Source organism: Terrapene carolina, unplaced genomic scaffold (genome assembly GCF_002925995.2).
Source record: "Terrapene carolina triunguis isolate 2854851 unplaced genomic scaffold, T_m_triunguis-2.0 Scaffold85, whole genome shotgun sequence".
NCBI lineage: Eukaryota > Metazoa > Chordata > Testudines > Emydidae > Terrapene > Terrapene triunguis.
Genome location: NW_020664436.1, coordinates 48,294,925 through 48,304,242, shown reverse-complemented (window position 1 = coordinate 48,304,242; position 9,318 = coordinate 48,294,925).

The window sequence follows — 9,318 nt, the reverse complement described above, 5'->3', positions numbered from 1 at the left end:
AACCATGAAGACATATCTGCAACTTAAATTCCTTATATGAGATAATGACTATACTCCTTTTTATAATACTTGAAGTTTTAATAATAGATGGGTTAAATAAAAGTTAAGGATCTAACACTGACTTTCTTCTTACTAGAGAAGTTCAGATTTCAGCCCTGATCCTGCAAACCCTTTATGTATGTTCTTAGCTTTATACATATGAGTAGTTCCCAGGGGTGAAAATCAGCCGCTACAGTCTGGTACGACATACCGGCAAGAGCCAGTACTCCATGCCAGACCAGACCAGCTTCCCCAGGCTGGCGTTTTAAAGGGCTGGGGCTCCCTGCAACGGTTGGAGCCCCGGGCCCTTTAAATCGCCTCCCGGGATCCGGCAGCCAGGCTCGGGCGGCGCTTTAAAGGGCCCGGGGCTCCTGCCGCTGTGGGGAGCCCTTTAAAGCACTGCCGTAGCCCTGCCGCCTACCCCGGGGCTCAGGCGGTGATTTAAAGGGCTCAGGGATCCTGCTGCTGCGGGGAGCCCTGGCTCTTTAAAGTACCCCCCCCCCCCAAGCCCTGCTGCCGCTACCCCAGGGCTCAGGCAGCTGGGCTCGGGCAGCTATTTAAAGGGCCCGGAGCTCTGCTGTGGTAGTGGCGGCCAGAGCCCCGGGCCCTTTAAATCGCCCCTTAGCCCTGGGGCTCCCAGCCACCTCTGCAGCTGATAGCTCGGGGGAGGGGGAGTGATTTAAAGGCCCCAGGCTCCCAGCCGCAGCCTTTAAATCTTGATTTAAAGGCCCTACCTCTTCTGGTTGAGGCTACACCCCCGCTCAGGACTCCGGCATACTGATAAGTCCTTTAAGTTACTTTTACCCCTGGTAGTTCCACCGAGTATGATTCAGGGAAAGGATAATATTTAATACAGAACCAGAGTTGGAAGAGCATTAATCATTAAACAAAACTGTAGGCCAAATGCTCAGCTGGTATCAAAGATTGAAACTCCACTGCAGTCTATAAAGTAGCACTAATTTCACTAAGTGAGGCTCTGGTCCTGCATTTGCAGGCTGGAAATTTAACTTAAGTCTTAAAAACCCCCAAACTTTTTGGTGTGGGAATAATCCCCAGGCAAAATAAGAAATGGAAATGTCAGTGGGAAGGACTGTTATGGTCTCACTGTGTCTGCAAGACATCAGTTTCTGCCCACACAGAAGGAAGAGGTACAGGAAGGAAAAAACAACTTTAAAAACTTCCTTATGTGTAGAGAAGAACAAAATCATAGACTGCTTGTGGAAAGGGAATCTGGGGGGAAAATGGAAAATAGCTATTCTGTCCTCTACATTCCCCTTGTAACTGCAGCATAATTTAGTATCCAAGATAATTGAAGTAGTAGAAACTCTCCCACTGCAGTTTTGGCATTAGCTATGCTATGAAATGTTATGAAAAAATCCCCACCAGTTGAAGAGCTAAAGCATTTATCATAATAAAGAGAAAACAAATTAAAATAGTTAAGTTAACTAGAAGAACAGATACAAACTTTGTTTTTCCACAAAAGGAATTTTATATTTTCACAAAAGGTACTTCTAGAAACACATGCATATAATCTTATCTCTTCTGAGAGTTTCTTGTTGGAAAACTTCTTATTTCCCCTTTTACCGCATTGAGAATGTGTTCTTTTATTTACTTGAAATTTTTTTTTGTTGCACAGCTCCCCCTTTCTGCTAGAACAAAGATAGCAAATTACACACATCAAATTAAGTACCTAAATATGAGGAAAATGTAGGTATCTGTTATGGCCTGAGAAAGCTTGCCTGCTGCATATCTCCTAATAATGAGAAACTGGGGAGCAGGAAACAGAATGGGAGTGGCAAAGAAGACAAACAGAGGAAAAGGCAGTAGAAACTCTATTAAGAATTTCAGGTCAATATCTATTTTATGTTAAAGTACTTGTCCTAAAATGTGGACTCACCGAGTACCATAACCATATGCTCCACACCTTTAAGCTACAAGTTCAATTACAACATTAGGGCTCAGTAACTTTAAAGGTCTATATCCACAAGTGGAAAACTACAAAGGCTTGTAGAACTTACTCATTGCTTATTGTAGGTGGAGCACTAAACTACTCTTTACTCACTTTAATCCAGTTGAGCTGGTAGTAGTAAATGGAGAGTCATGGCAGAGAGGAAAGTATACTTATCCATCCATTAACCATTTGTCAGGATGAAATGAGGGCCTACAGATGAGCCTGGGACTAGTTACCTCAATCCCCAGGCAGACTAATTAACACAGCTGAGCTACAGCAGAACCACCTGACTGGATGAGGGGAGCCAGCATATCTGCTCTTTTAAGATCAGCACCAGGTCACTTGCTGTGCAATGCTTATGTCTGCAGATGTGATTGCTCATGTGTCTGCCTTGTTCCTGTCCTGCCCCAGTCTGCTCCAGCTCTGTTCTTTGTCTGGTTCCTGACTAGTCCCTGGTCCCTGACCTGAGCTCTGACCAGTAGGATGACTGTCACTGTTCTGATCACTAGTCCTGACCATCCATGCCCTAGTTGTTGACCATTACACATCTGGTCTTGCTGAAATATTAACAGTGTGCCAATCTGCTAGTGTATATGTGGTCATGTGGGATCAATGTAGCTGTGCCCATGAATTCAAACTACCTGGCCAGAAATGCTGAAGAGACTGAGTTGATACTTTGAGGACTTTATGGTTCTAGTTTCATTGTTATGTTTCTTTTGAGAAAGAATTTATCCTTTTCAGTTGCTCCCTGAACAGTGATCTGTATTATGCTGCCTTGATTTGAATTTTAGAACTCAGCCTTAATGTACAGGGCATACATTCAGCTTCATCATTTGTGGGTTACTCTGGCTGTTGAGTTGGAGATGTCTGAGATCTGGGCATTAAAAAGGGGCATATTCTACATGAGAAAGAAAGAGGTTTTCTGTCATTTTACTCTGGTTAACGAAAAAATGTGGACAGTCCCACTCTTCTGGAGCACTGACTGATGTCAGTTTAGGCCACAATAGACATCTGTCCTCACTGCAAAACTTCCACACAATCTGACACAACTATAATGTCTGCTCAGAAAAAGCAAAAATTTGCAGGAGCTGGGGAGTGAATTTGACCTATAAAGTTTGTCTGAAATTGTCCTTTTAAGTACAGTAAAACCTGCTGTACATTTCTTAGGACATGGAAGTCAATCAGAGTTTTGCCATTCACCTCAATGGGGCCAGGATTTCATCCCATGTCTTTAAACCTGTACCTCCCATATAGTGGTGCTATATTAAAAAATATGTTTTTTTTTTTTAAGTTTTCCTCCAAAGGTGCTAACTGTTGTTTTTTTAATTTTAAATATCAATACACTATCTTGAAGATCACCGTTGTTGCATGCTAATGCTGCAGAACCTCTGATTGGCACTTTGGCCCTGCTATTCCCAAGCTCTGAAGATACCATAACCAACATGACTGAATGAAATCTCCCCCTTACCCAGCATATCAATTTTAAACTTGTTTTTACAACTCTGTCCTAGCTTATACCTCAGGCCCAATCAGTGGTGCTGGAACTAGGGGTGCTGCTGCACTCCCTGGCTTGAAGCACTAATAATCACCAAATACATGGTTTCCATCATCAGCATCCCCACTATAAAAATTGCTCCAGCTCCCCTGGGCCCAATCCTGCCAGCTAGTCCATGCTTCTCAGAGCTACAGTGACTTCCATGGAGTTCTGCACAAGGGAAGGGACTGCCCAGTTTTTCCTGCCAACAGCATCAGTCTCAAACCCCTTTTCCCAGTCCCCTCTCCTGGCCCTTTTTACATGCATTTATGCATGAAATATCCCTGTGATGTTCCCCTCTAGTGTTGTCTGGACCGGTGATCTGCTAGGCCACTCCAATACTTGACTCTGGGAGCCAGCCTTACCCTGCTCTGCTGTGAGAAGCCCTACTCCTGGGCATAGGCGTGTGCAGCCCATTTCATTAGGGTGTGCACCCAGGGAGCCCCGCCACATCCACTCCCTCCTACTTCCTGCCCCCTGACTGCCCCCCTCAGAACCCCCAACCCCCCCCCGCTCCTTGTCCCCTGACTACCCCCTACTGGGACCCCTGCCCCTAACTGCCCTCCAGGACCCCACACCCTATCTAAGCTTCCCTGCTCCTTGTCCCCTGACTGCCCCCTAGGACCCTACCCCCTACTTGTCCCCTGACTGCCCCGACCCTTATCCACTCCCACGCCTATCCAACCGCTCCCCACCCCCTGACAGGACCCCCAGAACTCCCGACCCATCCAACCCCCTCTGCTCCCTGATAGATGTTAAGTGATTATAAGTCAAAGCATAACAAGTCAGAGTGGTTACCAAAATAAAATAAAATAAAATATAAGAACGCAGTCTAAACTCTCAACCCTATTAGACTGGGCAGCAACTAGATCAGTGGTTCTCAAACTTTTGTACTCATGACCCCTTTCACATAGCAAGCCTCTGAGTGAGTCCCCCTCTATAAATTTAAAAAAGTGTTTTTAATATATTTAACATCAATATAAATGCTGGAGGCAAAGTGGGGTTTGGGGTGGAGGCTGACAGCTCACGACCCCCCAGGTAATAACCTCATGACCCCCTGAGGGGTCCCAACCCCCAGTTTGAGAACCCCTGAACTAGATTAAGCAGTTTTTCTCACCCTACTGGATATTGCAGTCCTTAATATACAGGTTTGTTCCTTAAGCCTGGGCCAATCCCCTGTGTTGGAGTCTTGTCTTCTTCTCGGTGGCTTGGTTGCTTGCAGCATAGGTGGGGGCAGGAGAAAGGTCCAGTATGTGTCCACTCTGTCTATTTTATACTCTCAGTCCAGGTGCTTGGGGAGCACAAGTCCAGGCATGTCTGGAGGGCATTGCTGAGTCTCTCCAAGCAAGGTTGAGCAATTCCCCTGGTGTGGCCTCATGCAGATGAATCACTGCATTGTAGCTCCCTTGGTGAACAATGGTTGTTAATGGGTTGTTTGACACCCCACCTGGGCGTTGGTTACTTTCCTTGCTGTTGCCTCCTGGGAGCTAATATCTGGTGGATTTCCCCCAACTTACAGCATGTTTCAGTGACAACCATACTACAGAATTCTCATAACTTCATATGCATTAATGATATACATATATGGATAGAGAAATGACTTTCAGCAGATCATAACCTTTCCCCTGATACCTTACAAGGCATGCTTTATATGTAAAACCACGATTATATGAAAATGAGGAATATGGGGGTTACAGCACGCTCCCCCAAAGTATAGAATGTCACAATCCCCTAAACTTCCTTCATCCAAATCCTTCTTAATCTCCTCCCCCCACACTTCTTTCATGTCACCTATAAGAAACAAGCTAGTTTATTTTTTGTAAGTTATACATTTCACAGAATCTTCAAGATGTATACATACTAAAAACTGAGGAATTACATGATCTTATTACTATAGTATAAATATTGCCGTCATTTTACTTCCCCCCTTTTTAAAAAAAACTTTCAGTCATTGTATCATGTCTAAAATCAGGCTGTAAATTCTTTATCATGAGATCATGTCAGCTCTTTTCATGCCTAGTGCATTTTTGGGTGCAGTAGAATAGCAGCATCTACTGGGATCTAAGCCTCACCTCCAGGGTAGCAGCAGAGGTCCAATAAAATAATCAAAGTAATTCCAATAGGATAATGTGAATCAGAAACGAATTACGAAAAGTATTCATGTGATGTAGTACATTTTTAACAGAAACATTTTTCTTGCATCATCAGCATATAATGTCTACTGCACAAAAACCTGCAGTTTATGAAAATAGATGGAAAGGGACCACTGTATCACACACTTCCCTCCCCTTCTTCTCCTCCCAATAATTTCCCTGCCATTGAAAACATAGTAACTGTACTGATAAATTAAAATATTCCCGAGGAGCTGGTACGAAGGGATTCCCACATAAGTCTCAACACAAGGACTAGTGACCAGAGATTAAATGTTTCAACTGACTGTATTTTCTAAAAGTCTTTCATATTGTGATTTATATAAAAAAGATGTTTCTTCAACCATTCTTGCATTTAAAAAACAGTTACGATTATTAATTTCTATCTAAAAAAGATATCAATGGACATTGAAAGCAGTCAACACTTTATAACCTCAGGTGCCAAGTTATACATCCCCTGTTAGACATAAAATAAGGCATGATAAAATTAACAAGGCTACAAAGCACAGTAATTCATCATGTTGAACAGGTAAAGAGAAGATTGCTAATTATTCTAGGTGACTGCTACTTTAATCTACTAGGAGTCTCATGGATTTTGATGGAACTAATCACAATGTAAGATACTACTCCACTGTGAGTAAGAATGGCAGAATCTGGCTCTATGTGATATCTCCTTCCAAAGATCTCCTTGAAAGCCTGGGGAATAATTACTCTGTGACTTTAGAAAAAGACATCCACTCATGGGCTCAAATACTGCACCCTGCTCTGCACACATCAAAGGACCTAAATACAGGACAACCACTGCATGTCTGCTGCAGAAGATGGGGCATGTGACAGGCTATGCAGCGATCACAAGGGAACTTGTGCTGTCTGCACACCCATGATGCAGCATCATACTGTGACACGTTGGATCACAGAACCCCCCCTCCCTGGGGCTGCCAACTGATGTGCCAAGACTACTTCTGCCCCTGCTTTCCCTGCCAGCTTGGGACTCCAGCACCCTGTCTTGTTGAGCCAGACACGCCCATCTGCTCCAACACAGACCCAGGGTCTGAACCACGTGCCCCAAAGCTGCAGACTTAACTGAAAGTAACTTAAGAAGTGTTCCTCTCTTTAACACTCAGATGCCCAACTCCCAATGGGGTCCAAATCCCAAATAAATCAATTTTACCCTGTTTAAAGTTTATACAGGGTAAACTCATAAACTGTTCACCCTCTATAACACTGATAGAGAGATATGCACAGCTGTTTGCCCCCCCCCCAAGTATTAATACATACTCTGGGTTACTTAATAAATAAAAAGTGATTTTATTAAATACAGAAAGTAGGATTTAAGTGGTTCCAAGTAGTAACAGAAGAACAAAGTGAATTACCAAGCAAAATAAAATAAAACATGCAAGTCTAAGCCTAGTACAATAATAAAACTGAATACAGATAAAATCTCAGCCTCAGAGATGTTTCAATAAGTTTCTTTCACAGACTGGACGCCTTCCTAGTCTGGGCACAATCCTTTCCCCTGGTACAGCCCTTGTTCCAGCTCAGGTGGTAGCTAGGGTATTTCTCATGATGGCCGCCCCCTTTATTCTGTTCCACCCACTTATATATCTTTTGCATAATCCCTCTGGGTTCCCACCCCTCCTTCTCAATGGAAAAGCACCAGGTTAAAGATAGATGCAAGTTCAAGTGACATGATCACATGTCACTGTAAGACTTCATTACCCACTTGCCAGCACACACGTATACAGGAAGACTTACAGGTAAAACACAGCCATCTACAGTCAATTGTCCTGGTTAATGGGAGCCATTAAGATTCCAAACCACCATTAATGGCCCACACTTTGCATAACTACAATAGGACCTCAGAGTTAAATTTCATATTTCTAGTTTCAGATACAAGAGTGATACATTTATACAAATAGGATGACCACACTCAGTAGATTATAAGCTTTGTAATGATACCTTAAAAGAGACCTTTTGCATGAAGCATATTCCAGTTACATTATATTCACACTCATTACCATATTTTTATAAAATCATATAAAGTGCAACGTCACAATGTGGTGTTTCTCCATGTAGCATTGCAGAGGGAGGGATGGATTTGGCCAGTAGATCTGCAACTGTACAGATCCACTGTTGTAGGATTCATCTCTGTGAGAACATGTGGAGGTCTCCTGCACTGACCCCGATTGCACACGGGATTAAGACAGGGGCCAGGATTTGGTTATTATAACATCATTTACACAACGTCACAGACTTGTTAAGTTTCCCATTTTCCCCCACGAGGCTCCTGATTCCAGTTGCTCACTCCTAATTGCGAGTTTGAAATTCCCAGTATACAAGCTGAGACCACAGAGACGGTAAGTGTGTGGATAAAGCATCTTGTACTCACTTTCTGTCAGAGCTCAGAGTGCATAGAGTAGACCACAGGGACTCTTGGTGGCAGAGTGCCCTACCATCCCAGTGTGTATCAGGGACTTCAGTGGCACTGTCAGTGCAGGGCCTAGTGATGACCAGCTGTCTGATTCCAACTCTTGGAAACTGGACAGATGGGTCTGAAACAGCCCAGCAGAAAGTGTCTCCTCAGGAAGAAAACAGGAATATCAATGCTTCTCTAGTGGGACCTGTAACATTATTCATAAAGTTAACAGGGCATTCTTCTTGGCTTGGTTGAGACAGTCCATTTCCTGTCCCTCTCATCATGATGTCAAGACTCCGCACCAGAGCCCTGTGCAGGACTCTTTCTTTAATCACGCTCCCATCCTACCCTGCAATACCCACTCCCATATTGTTTCTTGCATTTTCATTCTGCTCCCACTTGCAAAAACCTTAGATCCCACAAGAGAGACAGATCCCCCCATGCCACTAAACAAAAAAGGTTGGTTTATATATTATATATGTGTGTGTATGTGTATATATATATAGTGACACAATTTTTTCCACTCAAAGAATAAAACAACTCTTTCTTAAATAGTGTAAAAAATACTTTAACTCCAGTTATAATAGACATCAAATCTCTTTATATTCCTTGCTTAAATTTAAGTGTTAAAACACTTAAAAAAGAAAAACGTGCTTTACATTGCTGAAATTCTATTTATGACAAAATGACGAGAGATTTAGTGTTTTCCTGCATATTACCACAGTCTGTTTTCTTTGCCCACCCAATCATACCTGCAACAAAGTACATTTTACCTGCTCCCATTATTATGGCAGTGGGTCCTGTGAGACCCACAGGATCCTAGCCCTGCTGCAGGGCTCTGGCTCCTCACTTCCTCTCCTTTAATAGCAGCTGGATTTTCTGAAAAAAAGAGGCAACCAGTCGTGTTGTTACTGAAAAATATTTTTAAAATCAAAGCCAAATGTTTTACCTCAATTTGTATTTAGGTTTGTATCATTAGGACTTAAAGCCATCTAAACATCTAGTGAAATTGTTTATTTATTTTTATTGACTTTTATAGCTTGCCTACCACCATAGCAGAGCAACTGACAACTTTGAGAGAAAGCAAGAGTAGAAAATACAAACAACTTTCTCATTAAAAATATAAAGGCTAAATATGCAAATGAAGTAATGCATATTTGTAAAATATTCAAATGAAGCCATTGCATCACTTGTCTAAAATCTCCAGATTTCTCCATCTTCAGCCTTA